Genomic DNA, 22,528 nt, shown 5'->3' with positions numbered 1-22,528 from the left:
GAGGCTGGCAACTTAGTACTTGCAGCCAGCTAAGGAAGGATCAAAAGCATTAATGCTTTAAATCCCCCAGAATAAACTAAACCGCCTTCAACTACAAGTGCAGACGCACTTTTGAAATCTGCTCAACTCAATAATTTCTAACTATTCATGGCCCTAAATGTGTTCCAATCACTGCAGTCAGTTCAGGGCTCTGAATTTCACCCGTGGCATTTCATATTTGTAACAATGTTTATAAGAATACAACTTTTAATCGTTAAACTGACATATAATTGAAATGCACTGGATCGGAGCAAAATGCAAATTATAGTAAATTGCAAATTACTGTGTTAGTGGGAAACCTGGGTCGACTGGCATATGCAGAGCCTTTTGATCCAGGGAAGAATTGATGGCAGGGCCATTCACAAAACTTGCTCCACACCCACTTGCTGTCTTTTACATATGCCAGTGTTGAAAATGCTAGCTGACAGAGGTATGTTGTCAGAACCAGCAAGAATACAGCAATAGCTTGCCAATACCTTGCTTTTAATTTGATGTTTAGTTTTGATAAGTTTCATGAATTGTGATTTTGGTTTGTTTGTTTTACATTGAATTTTATTAGCTGTGCATAACATTTCACAGCTCTTGGACAGCTCTAATGGCACACCAGTGTGCTGCACACTGGGTGAAAACCACTGGTCTAAAAGATGGTTAAACTGAAGGATTTTGGGTACTTTTCAAAATCTTTAACTCTTGTGATGACTCCGCAAATAGCGGAGCTTGATCTCCAACGCCGTATCCCAGTGGTTTGTAACATGATACACACAATGTTGATGGGTGGGAGTTCCAGCATTTTAACCCAGTAACCATGAAAGCGCAGCAATATATTTCCAAGTCAGGATAATTTGAGATGTGGAGGGAAACTTGCAGCTTTTCACCCATTGGAACAGAATGGCTTTTTTTAACAACATGCACATGAAGAGATCGTGATTTTTTTTTTACTTTAATTAAAAATGCGTCTGTGTACCAATTGCCTGACCTTGAGGGGCTGAATGTTGTCATCATAGAATAAAACAATAAGCTTGCTGTGCTGCAAAGGGGGTTACCAGAGGAACTAAGCACATTCATCCACGTACGTTTATTCAGATACAGACAATACAATCCTTCTTCTCTGTGTGAAACTAAAAAGAAATAATTTTTGTTCCTGCTGTTGGACATTGAAAAAAGTTTTGTTGCTCAGATGTCTCACTTGAACAGTTTTAATGAATGTCTCATCGTATCTTATTTGACAAAATGATCTTCAATAATGCTGGACCAGAGCCCTGTGTAGCGTGCCTAATGTCAAAAAGGCTGCTGTTCCCTGCATTCTGTTTTATTTGCATGCTCTTAATTTTCTCCCCTAACACTTTGAGAACCTCCTTTCAGCTTGGAGTGAGAGAGGGAGTGTGGCACTGTATGTTCAGCAGATCACACTGTACTTTCTCTTCCCACTTCCTCTTCTGCTGCTCACCTTGTGTTGAGCTCCCAAGTTTTGGAAGCTAGTGGTAAGTAGATCCTGGAAAATCTGCAAAGCATATTCTATTAACCATCGTCATCATCATTGTCATCATCCTTGCATTTTTCTGTATTTGTTCATTTACAGGCATGCTGTTTTTACTCTGATCATTAATGACTCTGATCTTTTTTTACCAGAAACTTGCAGCAAGCACAGGCCATCAACTGGCCTCTGCCAATGTTTGTGCTGCACCCAAACCTACTCCCACTGTGCTTTATCTAGCTCTCATGCCAAATCCTTGCATTCCTTTCTCATGTACTTATCTATCTTGACTAGAAATTAATCTTTGCTTGCTGGGCTAACAACTCCCTCTGGCAGCAAGTTTCATATTCTAACCCATATCTGCTGAAGAAGATTTTGCCTGATCTCTTGTTGGTTTTATATGGACAAGTGGAGCAGAGGGGTGACTAAACCGTCACACTCATGATCGCTACTGAGCATGTGTAGAAGGAGCTATGTCATAGTCGAACTGGGACCCAACTGTCAGGTTCTAGATCTGTATGTAGTTATACTGAATAAAATGGTCACTGGCATGGATGTATGCTAACTTCTGTCAGCAACCCAGATATGATCTTACCACTGATTTGCCTCTGACCCACTCATATAAGTGGTAACATCTTCTTGACATCTACTCTATAAAATCTTTTCATTACCTTAAATATCTCTACTAGGTCTCTCCTTATCCATCTTCTTAGAGAAAAGAACACCAAGCTGTTCAATGGTTCCTGATGATTTTACACTTTTTGGTACCTGCATTTTTCCTGGAAATGCAATTTACTCTTTGACTAGTGGCTCCATATGATTATCAGGTGACTTCCGTGGTTTTTTCGAAAATCTGAACCTGACTCGCTTATGACTGTCTGTCAGTATTTCTAAGTGGTATGCTGCACCGAAAGGTTTGCTGATTGCACACAATTTTAACTTGGCCAGAGAGATCTGTTGTGTGCATCCTGTTTCCTGGACTGTAGACTGGTGTAGGAACTATGTCATAATGATGTGAGATCATATAGAACTGTGGAGGGTTCCAAAGGTGTCCCTCCTTTTCATCTACTGTTTATAGCCAGACTCAAGGAATTAGAATTCCTATAATGTGGAAGCAAGCCATTCAGCCCAGCAAGTCCACACCGAATCTCCAGAAGATCATAAGACCATAAAACATAGGAGTGGAAGTAAGGCCATTCGGCCCATCGAGTCCACTCTGCCATTCAATCATGGCTGATGAGCATTTCAACTCCACTTATCCGCATTCTCCCCATAGCCCTTAATTCCTTGTGACATCAAGGATTTATCAATTTCTGCCTTGAAGACATTTAGCGTCCCAGCCTCCCGTCTGCAGCAATGAATTCCACAGGCCCACCACTCTCTGGCTGAAGAAATGTCTCCGCATTTCTGTTCTGAATTTACCCCCTCTAATTCTAAGGCTGTGTCCATGGGTCCTAGTCTCCTCGCCCAACGGAAACAATTTCCTAGCGTCCACCCTCTCCAAGCCATGTATTATCTTGTAAGTTTCTATTAGATCTCTCCTTAATCTTCTAAACTCCAATGAATACAATCCCAGGATCCTCAGCTGTTCCTCATATGTTAGACCTACCATTCCAGGGATCATCCGTGTGAATCTCCGCTGGACATGCTCCAGTGCCAGTATGTCCTTCCTGAGGTGTGGGGACCAAAACTGGACACTGTACTCCAAATGGGGCCTAACCAGAGCTTTATAAAGTCTCAGTAGCACAACGGTGCTTTTATGCTGTGGTTCTGTTCGCCGAGCTGGAAGTTTTTGTTGCAAACGTTTCGTCCCCTGGCTAGGCGACATCATCAGTGCTTGGGAGCCTCCTGCGAAGCGCTTCTTTGATGTTTCCTCCGGTGTTTATAGTGGTCTGTCCCTGCCGCTTCCGGTTGTCAGTTTCAGCTGTCCGCTGTAGTGGTTGGTATATTGGGTCCAGGTCGATGTGTTTGTTGATGGAGTTTGTGGCTATCCTTGGTAGCCACACATGCAGACAACAAGCAACATGAATTCAACTGGGACAACACTACTATCATAGGGCAAGCCAGACAGAGAACAGCCAGGGAATTCCTAGAAGCATGGCATTCATCCACAAATTCCATCAACTTTGAACACTTACGGTGCTTTTATATTCCAACCCTCTTGAGATAATTGACAGCATTGCATTGCTTTCTTAATCATGGACTCAACCTGCATGTTTACCTTTAGAGAATCCTCAACTAGCACTCCCAGATCCCTTTGTACTTTGGCTTTACGAATTTTCTCTCTGTTTAGGAAGTAGTCCATGCTTGTATTCTTTTTTCCAAAGTGCAAGACCTCGCATTTGCTCATCCCATCCAGACCCATCCCATCCCTATAGCACTGCATTTCCCATGACTCGTCTTTGAACTGTGGGAGGAAACTGGAGCACCCGGAGGAAACCCGCACACAGAGAGGGAGAATTGTGCGAATTCACCACAGACAGTCGCCCAAGGCTGGAATCGAACCCACTGGCACTGTGAGATAGTAGTGCTAACTACTGTGCTTCCCGATACTGAATAAAGTGTGTTGGTGGTCACCGGCATGGATGTGGGCTAACTCCCATCAACAAACAATCGAAATGTGATCCTACTGTTGATTGCCTCAGACCCACTTTAGATTAGATTAGATTCCCTACAGTGTGGAAACAGGCCCTTTGGCCCAACAAGTCCACACTGACCCTCCAAAGAATAAGGGCAATTTAGCGTGGCCAATTCATCTGACCTGTACATCTTTGGACTTGTGGGAGGAAACCGGAGCACCTGGAGGAAACCCACGCAGACACGGGGAGAATGTGCAAACTCCATACAAAGTCACCAGAGGCTAGAATCGAACCTGGGACCCTGGTGCTGTGAGGCAGCAGTGCTAACCACTGAGCCACCATGCTGCCCCTTACATGAATGGAAGCTGTGTCTTCTCTGAAAGGATAACGCATTGCTACATGTCCTCAAGAGCATTTTCTCCCAACAAAAATTTGGACCAGTTAGAAAACCTGAGAGTATCTGAAGAGTCCTTTCAAATGGGACAGGAAGTTATTTATAATCGCTTTACAAACTTGCAATTTGACCTCAAGCTTTTCAGAGCAGTATGTGTTGATAGCACCTTGCTCTGGTATGCTAAGAGGTACAAATAATCATTTACCTGGATGTTAAGATGAGTCTATGACAGTCCTTTGATCTAACTTTTCTCATTCTTATCACTTCTACATAAGAAAGAGTTAAATCTTGTTCAGTGAAGATTGCTCTGGAAGGTATTGTGGCAATTGTTCTCCACCAGTCTGCTAACAGCACAATTACGTGGTTATACAGGTTGTGCCCTGGTGGTTTCTGATCCTGTCTGTCTTCATTCTCAGCTACAACAATGTGATGGCATGATTGAGCTGCAGTGGTTAAGAAATCAGTACCAATGCATAACTGATGGTAATAATGTTTCTTGCAAACTCTGTGGGCAGAACAAAGTTAAATTGTTACTAAATTCGGAATGGAATTTTAACTGCTGGGGAGGGGAAGGCCTAATGGTGCATTGTTAGTCACGGGTCTCCGGTAATATTCTGGGGACTGGGGTTTGAATCCCCGGTAATGGTGAAATTTGAATTCATTTTTAAAAATCTGTCATTTGAGAGTGTAATGATGATTACAAATCCATTGTTTAGTGTCAGAAAAAACACTAATATCCTTTAGGAAACTGCTATCCTATCTGTTCTGGCCTATATATGACTACGGACCCACAAGAATGTGGTTGACTCAATTAATGATAGGAATAAATGCTGGAACAGCCAGTGACACCTTCATCCCATGAATTAATAAAATAAAATCTCTTGATCAATTCCGATCTGGTTCCTTGCTGGGTCTGTAATCAGCTCTTGCCCCAAACCCCTTGAGATACCTGGACTCCTCTAATTCTTGGTTCATCAGCATCCTGATTTTAATTCATCCACTTTTGGTAGCTGCACCTTCTGCGGTGTAAGCCCTAAGCTTTGGAATTTTATTCTCACACCATTTAGCCTCTCAACCTCACTTTGCTCCTTTTACACACTCCTGACAACATTGTCCAAAGTGGTAGGTTTTATTATGTAAGACTCCAGACCAGACAGGCCTGTATCTGTAATTCACTTATGTGACATTGTATAAGTGTTCTCACCTTGCCTTCAGTCACACTGTCTGTGTAGTGGAGTCAGTGTGGTCAGCTACGTGTGCATGATGTATGGTGATATCAGTAAACATTGAACCTAGACAGTTTAGATCTGTGATTTGTAGTTGTGTAAAGGGTCAGTGTTTATAAACTTCAAGACATCTGTCTCAGTAAAAATCTGACTCTGATGTTATGTAGACAAACATGTAGAAAGCCACAAAGAACATCAGACAAATATTTGATAATCTTCCCTAATGTCTTGTAATGGAGCTCTGTATCACATCTTGTTTTAGAAATGAAATAAAATAGAAAGTTCTGGACATATACAGCAAATTAGGCAGTATCAACCTGAAACACGAACTCTGTTTCTTAACACAGGTGATTTCTGTTTTGCTGTGTAATTCCAGCATCTGCAGTATCTTGCTTTTGTGTTTATTTTATTATGCCTTTGGGATGCACCTCAGGACATTTATAACATTAAATATGCTGCCTGAATGCAAGTAACAGCGACAGGAGTTTTTTTCCTCGGCCATTCTTAAATGCTTAGTCTTTGCTGTTTGCGGCGTGCACTTGTTTTACCATTGCTTTCCAGTAGTACTTGTCTGTATATTATGAAGAGGTATTACCCGAAATACTAATTAATAACATTATTGATTGGACATACGTGGAGTCATAGAGATATACAGCAGGGAAACAGACCCTTCAGTCCAACTTGGTCCATGCCAACCAGATATCCTATATAAATCTAGTCCCATTTGACCCATATCCCTCTAAACCCTTCCTATTCAGATACCTATCCAAATGTCTTTTAAATATTGTAATTGTACCAGCTTCCACCACTTCCTCTGGCAGCTCATTCCATACACCCAACACTCTCTGCGTGAAAAAGTTGCCCCTTAGGTCCCCTTTAAATCTTTCCCCTTTCACCCTGAACCTATGCCCTCTCGTTCTGGACTCCTCCACCCCAAGGTAAAGATCAAGTCTATTCACCCTATCCATGCCCTTCATTATTTTATAAACCTCTATAAGGTCACCCCTCAGCCTCCGACGCTCCAGGGAAAACAGCCTCAGCCTATTCAGCCTCTCCCTATTGCTCAAACTCTCCAACCCTGGCAACATCTTTGTAAATCTTTTCTGAACCCTTTCAAGTTTCACAACATCCTTCCTATAGGCGGCAGACCAGAACTGCTCGCCATAGTCCAGAAGTGGCTAACTTGAGTTTTTTGCTGCTGTGGCCATAGCTTTTGCTTTGTAATGTTGCATTTGCAAGGTACAGGCTGCTCCAGTGGAGACAGTAAGCTTCCAAAACTTTGAGAGAGGTTATATAACCGAGTTTGTGGATGGAATAAACCGTTTGATTTGATCACAGACGATCAGAGAAAACCTGCCTGCTGTAACAACTTCTAACCCCTCTGTTTGCTGTATAATCACTTTCAAGGTTGAAGTAGGAAACCTCTGTACAATATTTGAAGAATTTCTAGAAGGAGAATTCGAAATCTTCACCACTGTCTCCAGAAATTTGATTTCAACCAGCCATAACTGATCCAAGAAAACATGTCCATGCCAACAGCTTGCACACAAAGTGACTTTGCCCAAATGTTGGTCTATCGCTAATCTGTGAATAATTCTTTGTCCTTGGAATTTAATTCTTGGACAAAAATTTTAAGCTAACATTCTGCAGAGTTTAATGCTTTTTTGCCAGATGTGTATGAGATTTTTCAAAAACGATGGTTGCATATTTTTGCATAGGTTTAAACCTTTGTTTTAATCTTTGCTTGATTAAGTTTTGTTTGCAATTAGCCAGTTTTATGGTTGTTGCTTGAGGAACCTAGGCTGAGTTGTTTCCAAAACTCAGCATTGTACAGTCTCTATTAACTCCCTTTTTTAATATTAAAGTTTATTGTAACCAGTGGATGAGAGATCAACAAGGAAAGGACTCCCCTTAACCCAGTTGTAGCATTTGTTTATCCTTGTAATTGTGTCCCCTGCATCTCTGCTTCATCTTGTCCTTTTCCTAAGATAGCTTTTACTTTGTTGGACCTCCAACTGTCTTTGCCAGTCTATAACCTATGCCATCATAAATTCAGTTAACAGTTGATAACTTGCCTCGCGTGACAAGTACACAAAGTGATTTTTAAGTATGCAAATTCTGTGGGTTTGCTTGGTAACTGCATGCATTGCTGACTGTTTAATGTGGCACCATAAAGCCACATATAAGATGATGCGCAGACTGACATGGGATGCATGCAGAACAACTGGGCCAGCAAGCAATAAGACAAAAGGTCATGTTTCATTAATCCCTATTGCTGCTCTGTCTCCAATGCGATAAAACTGCTTAATTAACTGAAAAGCACTTCAGTCTCTTCTGAATTTGCAAAAGATAACATAGAGCTGTGAGCTAGTATTTTAACACAGTGATTTAGGGAATGCAGAGGTTCTGTATTCCTCACAGATCCAGCTGCAGTTTTAAGACTGGAGTTCTAACACTTACTTTCTCTCTCTCTCTCTCTCTTTCCTTTTTTTTCCCCCTGTCTCTATACTCCATATTGGTTCCAGTGGGCTGTGGTGCAAAGAACTGCAGAATTGAGCAGAATGCCTAACCTTTAGCCGGGCAAACCATTCCCAACTTTCACACGAAGGAAAGGCAGCTTGTGGGACCTGTACTGTGAGAGAGCAAATCGACAAAGTTGCAGGGGGAGAAAAGTTCGCCTGTGTGGAAGTTATTGTGGTTTTTTCCCAAAATCTTAGTTGTGTATGGGGGGGGGGGGGGGGGTTCGTGGGATATGTGTGTGTGGTTTGGGGGGGGGGTGTGAAGATCACGTGACTGGCGGCTCTGAAAGTATCGCTGGCCCCTTCCGCTTCACTGCTAATCTGCAGTGTGGCCCTGCAGTGCCTTGTTAGAAACAGTTCAGTGAGTCTTTGTTCCGGAGTGCTGCCATAGCCGGGGCATTGAGCATGGGCGTACAGGCTGCACACGGTCGTCATGGGGACTGAACATTATGACAGGGGTGGCTGGTGCTTGCAGTCCTACATATCTCCGAGGAACTGATGCAGTGATAATCTTATTTACTATGTGGCTACGCCTTGGCCAAGGGCCTGGTGCTGAAATGCTTTTAGCCGTTCCTCTCGGTGCCCGAGGGAGTTTCTGTTTATTTCATGCAGAGGAATGAAAGACATGGAACCACGTCTCAGTGTGGTCGAGATTTGCTAAAAATATCGAGCGATTTTTTTTTTTGTGTTCTTACCAATCCACTTTCCTATGGGAAAGTTTAACAAAACAAAACTGTTCTCTATCCTCACCTTGGGATTTTTCCACTTTGGGAGGATAAATTTTACCCATTTTACTGCTGAAGTTTCTCTTTGCTATTTTAACGCAGTCTTCAGCCCAAAAAGCCACGGGTGTGTGTGTGTATGTGTGATACATACTTGGTGTTTGTGCGCGAAGTGCTCAAGTTTGTCTCGTTAATTTGTTAGCACCTGAGATGCTGCAAATGGTTTATTGTCTCAACAGGTGGGGAACGTGCCTACATTTCTATTTTGCATTAGCCATGTTTTGGCATCCCCTCTGGCGAATTCAGGACACTTTGGTCATGCAGGGTTTAGGAGCAGAAAGGAGTTTGAGTACTTGGGAATGGTACATGTTCAATCTGGATGTAAAAATCCAGTATGGCTTAAGTTTTGAGTTCACCTTGTTCAGAAAAAAGGGGGGTGTCAACCTCAAGTATCCAAGTGTTTTTGCTTCCATCTCACATTTCAATTAAATAGCCCTCAAATTTCCCTTTCTTTTTTATTATGAGTGACAACAGATTCAGAGACTGAAGTGCTTTGCCATCCATATTTACTGATTGGTGAAACTTGCTTTCAGCTGTCATGTTCAATGAAGGTGAAACACCAAACACAAATGGCTGAGTGCAAATTTAAAACACTCCTCTAGTTCAGACTGTGGTGTGGTTGGAGGATTTGTGCCTGCCAGCCTAGAATCAATTATCTGCAGAGAGAGATAGGGAGGATGTTGGAAATGTTGAAAGGCTAGTTAATCTAGATCATTCCCACACACGATTTGGAGGTGTCGGTGTTGGACTGGGTTGTACAAAGTTTAAAAATCACACAACACCAAGTTATAGTCCAGCAGGTTTATTTGGAAGCACTAGCTTTCGGAACGCTGCTCCTTCATCAGGTGGTTGAGCTAGTGCTTCCAAATAAACCTGTTGGACTATAACTTGGTGTTGTGTGATTTCTAACTTTTTATTCCCACACGCATTCTATAATTGCTAGTTATGTTGTATAATTTACAGGATCTGGACTATAGTTAATCAGTAGCTATGCAGGGAGGAATAACATAGAACGAGAAGGATGGAAAGAGGTACGGTGAATTCAATTTTTAAAAACCTGAACTTAAGAATCTCCTGATTTGGGGGGGAGGGTTCTCTTGTACTGCTCTGGTAACCTCCCTCTCCCTGAACTGGGAAACATGGGTTCAAGCCCCATGTGTAATAGCATCTCTGAACAAGCTGATTTGAAAAATAAGTTACTTTTTAAAAATATCTACTGCTATTAATGAAACCACTGCTGATTGTTTGAAAGAAAACTCCATCTGGTTCACTAATGTCCTTCGGGTAAGGAAATCTGACATCCTCACTTGGTCTGGCTTATATGTGACTCCAGACCCATAGCAATGTGATTGACTCTTAACTGCCCTCTGAAATGGCCTAGCAAGCCACTCAGTTCAAGGGCCGCTAGGGACAGGCAATAAATGCTGGCCAGCCAGCAACATTCATGAGTGAATTTAAAAACAAGCATTTAAAATGGGAGAATTCTTAATTGGTAGGAAAGTTGGAAACTAAGCTTCCTTAGGGCATGGAGGAGTTAGAAGAAAGAAAAGTGGTGACTGTTTTTAACAATTTTGATGCCAGTGATGCAGTGCCGAAATAGGTCAGTGATAAATGGTCTGCCTTGTTGAGATTTGGTTTAGTCTATAAATGACTCAGTTTGGCACTGAAATTACAGCCAGTCTCTGAGATGGGATGGAAGAATAGCTTCCAATCAATATTTAATGATGAAATTGGATATGTCCGTGCCGGAGGGCAAGTTAACTAAAAACCTGTGATGTAAGTGGATCCATGAACACACTGATCATGGCGAAATGTCTGATTTTCCACAGTTATTGTAAACTAACTAATTGTTAGATATATTCCCTGGCCCCAGCATCTCTCTAATCCTCTTCTGGCCCATCTCGCAGTAGGCCACTGCCAAGATAAGCCCAGGTCAGAATTTCATTCATGATATCCCTCTGGACCATTGATTTGTTCTGTTACATGTCAAGTTAAAATCTGTCCTTCATTTAGTTTGCATGAGTCTTGGCTGATGACTAAACTTGGTAAACTGTTTTATCCACCAAAGAGGCTACAGTGCTAAGAACAACAGTTTCCAAATATTCAGACCCAATGGGACATAAGTTCAAACAAATTATTTTGCGAAATGTAAGCACAAATAGAACTAAATTGCTTAGGGTAGATCCAGGTAGTTGAAGTAATCCGAGACTTTGAAAGTACTTCAGTGACTATGCAGCACACCCTGACAATGTGAAAGAGTTATGCAAATGGAAATTCTAACTTTAAATTTGCTGTCTGGAGGGATAATTGGAGAATTAAATGACTCTGGCCGCCTGAGAAAATGGTGGTGAAATAAGCAATGATAATACCTATCTGGCTGTTTCATTCTTGCCTTTCTCCACCTATCTACACGTGTTTAAAAACAAAAACTGTGCTGGAGAGAACTTTGAACAAATATTTTGATCAGGGCATCTCAACACTAGTATATTTCAACATGCTGTGCCCTGATGCACGAAGTGACCTATGCAGGTGTTTCACCAGCCACCTGTGTGTATCAGGTGCAGCGAGTATAGTTCTGTTGTGTTTGAAGATCAGATTTTTGTTTTAACTTTATTATTTCTTGAATTTTGCTGTGAGCAATTGACTTTGTCATAGGCAGAAGCACAATTTAGAAATGAAATTGGAGCTGGCCAATATTTTAGATTTTGTACCATGAACGATTTAACTCCCCAAAAAAAAAATCTTTGTTCCATTCACTATCATACCATAAGAAGTGAAATCGGAGTTTCTAAGTTGTTATACTGCCTGAGCCTGAAGTTTGTTAACCTACCTAAACTTCTCCACCTCCCTCTCTACCCCTCTTCAGTATTTTCAAATCAACCTGCTCAGAGATGCTGTGGCACCTGGAGCAGGTGAGACTTGAATCTGGACCTCCCTGCTCAAAGGTAGGAGCAATGTCACAGGAGCTCCTACACTCCCCTCTTTTGGTCCTAACTATTTAACATTTTAGAGACCTGTCCCACAATCTGAACATTTGGGTCAGTGTCAGGTTCTGCTTGATGGCTATCCTGTCGACCTCTTTGGGGCACGTTGCTGCATTAAATATGCTACATAACAGTAATTCAACAGATAACTTCCAGTTGTTTAGTTGTATTAGACTTACTGATGGCATATTTAGGAATAAATGCAAAGAATAAGTTCATATACTGTAGTACAATTCACGACTTCAGTAACTGTAGTAAGAGGGCCAGATCTAGAGACATGCACAATCTTTCTATTCTGTCAAGTTGTGTTGTGGCATTTGCATCAGAGATTTTTCAACTGGAAGAAACTGGATGAGGTTCTGCCTAGAATTGAGATTGGAGTATGTTCGGAGAAATTTCTGGATGGTGTATGAAGATATACTATCTTGAGGAAATCAAAATACAGACTACATGTCCATAGCTTTCGAGAGGCCATAATGGTGGATTTTAGAGAGAGAGTGAGCTTGATGTTTTGAAATCATTAGAGACCAGGGTCACTCATTTGCAAGCCTTGTCTGCACACGAGCCATGCTAATTCAGTAGTTAGGAGAAATTGAGGACTGCAGATGCTAGAGATCAGAGTTGAAGAGTGCTGTGCTGGAAAAGCACAGCGGGTCAGGCAACATGCGAGGAGCAGGACATTCGATGTTTCAAGCATGAGCTCTTCATCAGGAATGATGGGGGTGGCCCAAGGGGGCTGAGAGATAAGTGGGGGGGTGGGTCTGTGGGGAAGATAGCTGGGAATGCAATAGGGTAGATGATGGTGAGGGTGAAGGTGATAGGTCAAGAGGAGGATGGAGAGCGGATAGATGGGAAGGAAGGTAGACCAGTAGGACAGTTGAAGAGGGCAGTGTCGAGTTGGACGGTTGGATCTGGAATAGGATGGAGGGAAGGGAAATGAGGAAACTGGTGAAATCCACATTGATCCCGTGTGGTTGGAGAGTTCCAAGGCAGAAGATATAGGCGTTCTTCCTCCAGGCGTTGGATGGCTAGAGTTTAGCTGTGGACGAGGCCCAGGATTTGAATGTCCTTGGCCGGATGGGAGGGACAGTGAGTATTCAGCTACAGAGCGATGGGGTTGTTTAGTGCGTGTGTCCCAGAGATGTCCTCTGAAAAATTCCACAAGTTGGCATCCTGTCTCCCCAGTGTAGAGGAGATCACATCGTGTGCGATGGACATGGTAGATGATATGTGTGGAAGTACAGGTACATTTCTGTCAGATGTGGAAGGATCGTTTGGGGACTTGGGTGAAGGTGAGGGGGGAAGGTTTGGGTGCAGGTTTTGGACATCTTGCGGTGGCAGGAGAAGGTGCCGAGAGTGGAGGGTGAGGTTGTGGGGGTGGGGGATTGGTGACAAGGGAGTCACGGAGGGGATGGTCTCTCTGGGATGCAGATAGAAGTGGAGAGGGATATATATCCCTGGTGGTGGGTTTTGTTTTGTAGGTAGTTAGCAGATGATGCGATGTATCCGGTGGTTGGTGGGGTCTAAGGTGGAAGAATTGGAAATAAGGGATAGCATTTTTACGGGAGCCAGGGTGGGAGGAGGTGTAGGAGTTTACAAACCCACCAACTTCTACGGCTATCTGGACTACACTTCTTTCCACCCTACCTCCTGTAAAAACACTATCCCATATTCCCAATTCCTCCGCCTACGACTCATCTATTCCCAGGAGCATTGTACAGTCATAGAGATGTACAGCACAGAAACAGACTCTTTGGTCCAACTCATCCATGCCGACCAGATATCCTAAATTAATCGATTCCATTTGCCAGCACCTGGCCCATATTCCTCCAAACCCTTCCTGTTCATATACCCATCCAGATGCCTTTCAAATGTTGTAATTGTACTAGCCTCCACTACTTCCTCTGGCAGCCCATTCCATACATGCTCCACCTTCTGTCTGTAAAAGTTGCCCCTTAGGTCCCTTTTAAATCTATGCACTCTCACCCTAAACCTCTACTTCTGGACTCCTCTACCCCAGGGAAAAGACTTTGTCTATTTATCCTATCCATGCCCCTCATGACCTCATAAACCTCTATAAGGTCACCCCTCAGCCTCCGATAACTTGATTGAAATGTATAATATCCTGAGAAGGCTGGACAGGGTGCACGTGGGTGGAAAATCCAGATAAGGCATTACTATTTAAAACAGAAGAAATCATCCACTTAAGACAAAGATGACACATTTCTTTATGCAGAAGGTAGAGTCTTTGTGAATGACTTTTCCTCAAAAGACAGTGGAAGCAGAGGCCTCGCATGTTTTTAAGCCAGAGGTAGATAGGATTTTGGAAAACAAAGGACTTAGAGTTTCATGGCTAAGTGAGAACATGGATGCCAGTTCTATCATAGAACATCCCAGATGGCCTCCTCCTCAAAAGACTGCAATTTCCCCTCCCATGTGATTGATGATGCTCTCCGGTGCATCTCCTCCACTTCCTGCACCTCCACCCTTGAACCCCACCCTCCAATCACAACAAGGTCAGAACCCTCTTGGTCCTCACCTTCCACCCCACCAACCTCAGTGTACGTTGCATCATCCTCTGCCATTTCTGCCACCTACAAACAGACCCCACCACCAGGGATATATTTCCCTCCCCACTCCTATCTGCATCCTGGAGAGACTATTCCCTCTGTGTGACTCCCTTGTTAGGTCTATGCCCTCCCACCAACTCATCTTCCACTACCAACACCTTCCCTGGCCACCACAAGTAGTCCAAAACCTGTGCCCACACCTCCCTCCTCATCTTCATCCAAGGCCCCAAAGAATCATTCCACATCTGACAGAAACTTACCTATACTAGCGCACACACCATCTACTGTGTCCATTGCACTCAATGTCATCTCCTCTATACTGGGGAGACAACATGCCAAAGAACATCTCTGGGACACGCTCTAAACAACCCCACCGCCCTGTAGCCGATCACTTTAACCCCCCCTCCCACTTTGCCAAGGGCATGTAAATCCTGGGTCTCCTCCACCGCGAAACTCTAGCCACCCGATGCCGAGAAGAAGGACACCTCATCTTCTGCCTTGGGACCCTCAAACCACACTGGAGCAATGTGGATTTCACTAGTTTCCTCATTTCCCCTCCTCCCACCTTATCCCTGATCCAATCTTCCAACTTGGTACAGCCCTCTTGAACTGTCCTACCTGTCCATCTCCCTTCCCACCTATCCGCTCCACCCTCCTCTCTGACCTATCGCCTTCAACCCCACCATCATCTACCTATTGCATTCCCAGCTAACTTCCCCAACCCCCCCGCCCAACCCCACCCTCCTACCATTTATCTCTCAGCCCCCTTGGGCCACACCCTCATTCCTGATGAGCCTATGCTCGAAACATCGACTCTTCTGCTCCTTGGATGCTCTAAATGATGTGTATGGAAGTACAGATAAATGTCTGTCAGATGTGGAAGGATCCTTTGGGCCCGTGGATGGAGATGGGAGGGGGAGGTGTGGGCGCAGGTTTTGGACTTCTTACTGTAGCAGGGGAAGGTGCCTGGTGTGGATGGTGAGTTGGTGAGGGCGGCATGGACCTAACAAGGAAACTGCGGAGGGAATGCAAATAGGAGTGGGGAGGGAAATATATCCCTGGTGGTGGGGTCTGTTGAAATCGAAGAGGATGATGCAATGTTGGTGGGGTGGATGGTGGAAGAATCGGAAATAAGGAATAGCGGTTTTACAGGAGGCAGGATGGGAGGAGGTGTTGGAGGTTTACAAACCCACCAACTCCCACAGCTACCTGGACTACACCTCCTTCCACCTAGCTCCTGTAAAAATGACATCCCTTATTCCTAATTCCTCCATCTATGCCGCATCTGTTCCCAGGAGGACAATTGAGTCACAGATATACAGCATGGGAACAGACCCTTCAGTCCAATTCGTCCATGCTGACCAGACATCATAAATTAAACTAGTCCCGTTTGCCAACATTTGGCCCATATCCCTCTAAACCCTTCCTACTCATATACCCATCCAGATGCCTTTTAAATACAGGCTGGAGCTGTTTTCTCTGGAGTGTCGGAGGCTGAGGGGTGACCTTATAGAGCTTTACAAAACTGAGGGGCATGGATAGGATAAATAGACAGTCTTTTCCCTGGGGTCAGGGAATCCAGAACTAGAGGGCATAGGTTTAGGGTGAGAGGGGAAAGATATAAAAGAGACCTAAGGGGCAACTTTTTCACGCAGAGGGTAGTACGTGTATGGAATGAGCTGCCAGAGGATGTGGTGGAGGCCGGTACAATTGCAACATTTAAGAGGCATTTGGATGGGTATATGAATAGGAAGGGTTTGGAGGGATATGGGCCGGGTGCTGGCAGGTAGGACTAGATTGGGTTGGGATATCTGGTCAGCATGGACGGGTTGGACCGAAGTGTCTGTTTCCGTGCTGTACTTCTTTATGACTCTATAAATGCTGTAATTGTACCAGCCTCCATCACCTCCTCTGACAGCTCATTCCTTACACGTACGACCCTCTGCATGAAGAAGTTGTCCCTTTGGTCCCTTTTAAATCTATCCGCTCTCTATGTCCTCCTTAAACCTGCACCCTTTACCTTTGGACTCCTGTACCCTGGGGAAAAGACCTCGACTATTCACCTTATCCACTTATTACTGAATTTGAGGGTCTACATGGTTAGATTGTTTATTGGCTTGGATAGTTACTGATGTTTCCACTTTTGAGCTGATGCAGTTATCGGGGTAGGAAGAAGGAGGTTGTTGAGGAGACAATATTTGTGTTCAGTTGTGTGCAGCATTGAAGAGAAAGTGAGGACTGCAGATGCTGGAGAACAGAGCTGAAAAATATGTTGCTGGAAAAGCGCAGCAGGTCAGGCAGCATCCAAGGAGCAGGAGAATTGACGTTTCGGGCATAAGCCCTCCTTCAGGAATGAGGAAAGTGTGCCCAGCAGGCTAAGATAAAAGGTAGGGAGGAGGGACTTGGGGGTGGGGCGTTGGAAATGCAATAGGTGGAAGGAGGTCAAGGTGAGGGTGATAGGTCGGAGTGGGGTGGGGGCGGAGAGGTCAGGAAGAAGATTGCAGGTTAGGAAGGCAGTGCTGAGTTTGAGGGATTTGACTGAGACAAGGTGGGGGGAGGGGAAATGAGACTGAGACAAGGTGGAGGGAGGGGAAATGAGACTGAGACAAGGTGGGGAGAGGGGAAATGAGACTGAGATTTCTCCAGTTTCCTCATTTCCCCTCCCCCCACCTTGTCTCAGTCAAATCCCTCGAACTCAGCACCGCCTTCCTAACTTGCAATCTTCTTCCTGACTTCTCCGCCCCCACCCCACTCTGGCCTATCACCCTCACCTTTACCTCCCTCCACCTATTGCATCTTCAACGCCCCTCCCCCAAGTCCCTCCTCCCTACCTTTTATCTTAGCCTGCTGGACACACTTTCCTCATTCCTGAAGAAGGGTTTATGCCCGAAACGTCGATTCTCCTGCTCCTTGGATGCTGCTTGACCTGCTGTGCTTTTCCAGCAACACATTGTGCAGCATTGAAACCAATATTGTAAGAGGTAACCATAAGTGCCTTGAAAAGATTGGTGCCCAGTTTTTCGTCTGATTCTTCTGGCTGCAGTCCAGTGCCATGCTGATTAAACTGTTAATCTCAAACATGATGCAACAAAAAAAACCTTGTGGTATTTGCAAGGTTACTGAAACTTTACAAAAAGCCCAGCTGTTTGAGAAAATCTAGTGAATTCCATGCTATGCGTGAAAGTAAAAAGGCATTGTTCCAGGCTAAAGTATGGACTTCCATTGGTTTATCTCTAACGCCCTGAATTTACTTTCATGTTTCATTCTTTGCTCCACTATTCTTCCAACATCTGTTCTTTTCACTTGGGGATGTTTGAACCACACAGAAAAACTATACATTCCTTTAGAAAAAGAGAGACTCTCCCAATTTCTCTTCTCCCCATTGGATAAGTTCCAGAACAGTTGAATTATGGATATTAGATGTTATATCTTTCTTTGACTCAGCAATGTATCTTAATCCTTATGTGTGAAGCACTACTGCAGCTCCAATACTTCTGACATTTTTGTTCCCATCTCTGATCCCTCTGGCCCTTTTGGGTGGGTCTCGTCTATACTGAATTCAACAGTATTTATGGTGTACACATTGGCAAACTCATGGCTGATTTGAAATTGCCCAAGCTCATCTTGCGCAGAGTTTGAAAAGCAAATGGTGAGACTTTCACCTCCCAGTTTGAAAATCAGTACTGAGTCTTTGAGGCGATAAGCCAGTGTTCTAACTCAGTGCTTCACCCAGTTCCCTTTGCAGTTCAAGAAGTTGGAAAAACTTTGAACAACGGTGTGAATGTACATTATAGCCAGATGTGCACCTGTTCAGGAAGCTCAGTGGAAACCAACGGTTTGCTAGTTGTTGGAACAGGGTCAAGTAAAGCAGAGATTTCAATTGCATACTGAAGAATGCTCTTGAATATGTTTACCTCTGGTGTTATGCCACCTTCATTTAGATACAACATGTAAACTCTGTTCAGTACTCCTGATTTGTGGTTCAGACTTTGCACTATACTTGTACGTCACTTTTGTGTTAACTATCACAAATGTAGATTTAATTTACGCTTTTTTTTTCAAATATACCACACAAACTGCTGCTCCAAACTTTGTGGATGCAATTGTTTTCTGTCTTTCCGTCTCTCTTTCCCCCCCCCCCCCCCCCCCCCCCCCCCTGCCCACCAAGGTCATGATTGACTTATGTTGATTATGGGCCACTTATAGTTAACTTTGAAGAACTGCAATTTCTTTGAGAATGATTGGAGTTGAACACTTGGGAAGGTTTCACATGGAGGGATAAACATTGAGTTCAGCAGATTTGCTCAGCTAAGTGAATAAACTAACACTGAGCTTTGGAGTTGAGCTCTTACTTTATTGGAGCAGGGAAAGATTGTTTTAGTGGCTACAAACATTGTCCAAGATATGTTGCTTCCTTTGTGCTCATGTCATTGAGTGACTGCAGAGCATTTTGAGCAGAGGGGGTAAATAGACTGCAGTCATGCTACTTATTGGTATCAGCAACATGGACAAAAAGTGGGATGAGATCCTGCAGGCAGGCTTTAGGATGCTAAGAAAGAAACTTGCAAGCAGGACCTCCAAGGTAGCAATTGGTATTCTGCCTGGTGCCCCAAGCGAACAAGTATCAGGACAGAACAGATGAATGTGTGATGGAAGGGAGGAGTTCAGATTCCTGGTTCATTCTCCTTGGTCAAAAACAGCAGCGTCGTTGAATTCCCCATTAGCAACATCCTGAGGGTTGCCATTCACCAGAAACCGAATTACAATTGACATACAGAATCCTTAGCGTAGAAGCAGGCCATTCGGCCCAAGTCCATATTGACTGTCTGAAGAACATCCCTCCCAGACTCGCCCCATCCCTGTAACCTTGCATTTCCCACCTAATCTGCACAACGTTTGACTGTGGGAGGAAAATGGTGCACCCGAAGGAAACCCATGCAGACGCTGGGAGAATGTGCAAACTCCATGCAGTCACCCAGGGGTGGAATCGAACCCAGGTCCCTGGCGCTGTGAGGCAGCACTGCTAACCACTGAGCCACCGTGCTGCCCTTTAAATCTTGTGGATGCACAAATAGATCAGAGACTAGGAATACTGCAGCAAACGATTCACCACTAGTTTCCCTAAAACCTGTCCACCATCTACAAGGCTGTGTGAGATGGAATATTCTCCACCTGCCACTTGACAGGCCAAGGTAAGAGGAAATATGGCCAAGTTAGGTTCACAGTATATGTTTATAAATGATTGGGATGGGACAAATAACAATGGTGAGCTGCAAACTCAGTGCAGTGATAATAAAGGAGATCCTCCTCTGAAAAGGGCAAGATTCCTGGATACAGGGTACAACAGAAAGATAGTGAACAATTTGGGGGAAAAGGCAAACAAGTGACACCTGGTTGGGTTGCTCTTGCACAGAACTGACGTGCCCACAGCTGGCCGAGTAGCCTCATCCGCGTTGTAACTATTCAATTGTTGGATTGCAAAATAATCTTTTGCATTTAACACCTGTTAAGGTGTGTCAGCTTCATAGCTTATTTTTATTCAGGGGCTGAGAGTGTGGGTCAGGAACCTGAGCTGGGCTGGTGCAGGTAGAGATTTCTCAACAGATGTTCTCTGTAGACTGAAGGAATGTGATGACAGCAGGTAACTGGCAAACGTGGGCAGGAAGGAAGCAGGATTGTGAGCATTTCCCAGAGTGTAGGAATGCACCTCCAAAGAATAGGACTCTGTGTTGGGCAGTGATACTTGATAAGTGTATAATTCAGTCACTAAAAATGTTGCTCCTCGTCATGTTTAATGTTAACTCTTCCTTTGCCAAGTAAGATCTCTAAATGTTCTGTGCAGTAGATGCATGAAGATTGTGCATTTTATAGGATTCCTTACTGTCTGTGAAATGCTTCACTTGCCCTTCTTCCTTTATCCTGACAGCAAAGCCTGTTAGTTTTGAGAATTCTAAGCATATTGACGGAAATGGTACTGCCGTATGAGTCATGTTAGCGTGACCTTTGCCACAGCTTTGTGCCCAGAAGCTACCCAGCCGAGAGAAAACCAGTTTGAGTCACCCATCCCACTGTCTAGCACCTTCTTTTTGAAATACTGTTTCACTAGTCAACCAATCTGTAAGCATCTCTTTGATTGTCAGTGTCTGTCACATTATTGGTCAAACTCCCTTTGGGATGTTCAGTCACATTCCCATTTTGTCTTTTCCATGGTTGTGGCTGTAAGACTTATATCTTTTAGGCGTGTAATTGATTTTATAAGGTGTGGTAAAATTATTTGATAGAATTTTCACTTTCATTGACTAGGAAAGGAGGTTTTGCAATGTTGTCTGATCTCCCAAGTGGATCCTAAAGGTTCTCCGATATATTGAACCAACATCCACTTCCTTACAAACCATCTTTTTGATTTTCAAATGCTTTGATATAGGTTGATATAGATGCTGGTTTCTGTTTCCATGGGGTGGTGGCACTTGTCTGGGATCTTGGGCAACTTATGATCAGTCAGATATTCTTGGTTTGAAAACAGAAAATGCTGGAGATCAAAGCAATCAACCATGGAGAGAGAGAAAGAGAGAGAGAGCGCGAATGTTTCAAATCTAGATGATTCTTCATCTCTTTTCTGTCTTCAGTACAGATTCCAGCATCTGAAGTAATTTGCTCTTAGATATCATTGTTTTGTTGGCTTTGTGTTAGGCGCCCTGTTTATTCCCTCCACCCAATGAAAGCAGCTTCTAGTGGTGTGGCTAAATAGCTCTCCAGTATCTTTCTTTCCTCTCCCTCCATCCCCTTCCTATGCCTTCCTCACCCCTCCTGCAGGCTGGAGTTCAAACAGTTAAGATCTTCATGACTTCTGTGGTTTAGTATCACATCCGACATGTTGTTCCTTCACATGTCAGCTTTCCAAGCACTGCTCCTTCAATAGGTAGCTGTGGAACAGGATCACATAGCTGCCTGATGAAGGAGCAGCTCTTCGAAAGCTAGTGCATCCAAGTAAATCTGTTGGACTATAACCTGGTGTTGTGCGATTTTCAACTTTGTCCACCCCAGTCCAACGCCAGCTCCTCCACATCACAGCCCTCACGTGTTGGTCATCAAGTACTGTCTAATTGCCAAAGCAGTGCCATATGAAATAAGATGTTCCTTATTCATTTCAGTGGTGGTTACACAGTAACTTTAATGCTCTCTTTATGTATTTGTGATGTGGTACAGTAAACTGTGCAAATGGCAAAAAAAACCCTGAGAAAGGGATTAAACCCAAAAAAAGGTAAAAGCTTTCGTAAGTTTACCTATGCTAGATGTTCGGATAGACAGACTTTAAAAAAATACTAATGAATGCATTACATTCGAGCACTGACTGCACCTGATGTAGGTTTAATCTTCCTCTGACCAGACTACTCCATTTTGATCTCTAGCATGCTGAGTGTAAGGTGTGACATTTCTCCAAGCAAGGGAAGAGGTATGAACTGACTGGCCTATGGGAGACACTCTTATTTTACAGTGGCTGGGGTTGGGAGGCACAGGGTGAAGCATGGTACAAGGTGACACCCCTTTTCAATTGCTTAAGCTTGAAAGTGAATCTAAACGCAAGGAAGATAATTTGGATAAAAGTATTTTTTTTTCTTCAGAATGTACATATGTGAGAAGTGAATATGGTCTCACGAATTTGCCTGTTGTACAACATGTCGGAGTATAATGTCACTTTGACTTTCCTTCAGGTTCACCCTTTGCCGGCCAATCTTTCCACATATCTTCCCTATTCTCCACTATGGCAATGTGCTGAATGTTATAGAATTAATAGGCAGCCACTTGGATATGGGCACTAGTCCATGTGCATGGTTAGCTATCTGCTTTTGACTTTTAATTACCTTTGATCTAGCTTTGGTTGATTTTGAGATACCGGCAAATGTTGAGTGTTTAGATGCAGATACAAATGGGGTTTTATATGCCAGTCGTTTCGAACATCT

At 43.7% G+C, this 22,528-nt stretch overlaps 1 protein-coding gene across 1 annotated transcript in view; it reads left to right on the top strand.

Moving 5' to 3' along the window:
- Positions 1–22,528, top strand: part of LOC122554632 (neurogenic locus notch homolog protein 1-like) — a 158,378-nt gene that overhangs the window by 51,207 nt on the left and 84,643 nt on the right. The gene's annotated exons all lie outside the window — the stretch shown is intronic.

The sequence above is a fragment of the Chiloscyllium plagiosum genome, unplaced genomic scaffold, assembly GCF_037043375.1.
Source record: "Chiloscyllium plagiosum isolate Xiang-an unplaced genomic scaffold, Cpla_swu_hap1 HiC_scaffold_9, whole genome shotgun sequence".
Lineage (NCBI taxonomy): Eukaryota > Metazoa > Chordata > Chondrichthyes > Orectolobiformes > Hemiscylliidae > Chiloscyllium > Chiloscyllium plagiosum.
The sequence above is the reverse complement of the archived record's forward strand: the minus strand, read 5'-3'. Positions and strand labels throughout refer to the sequence as shown.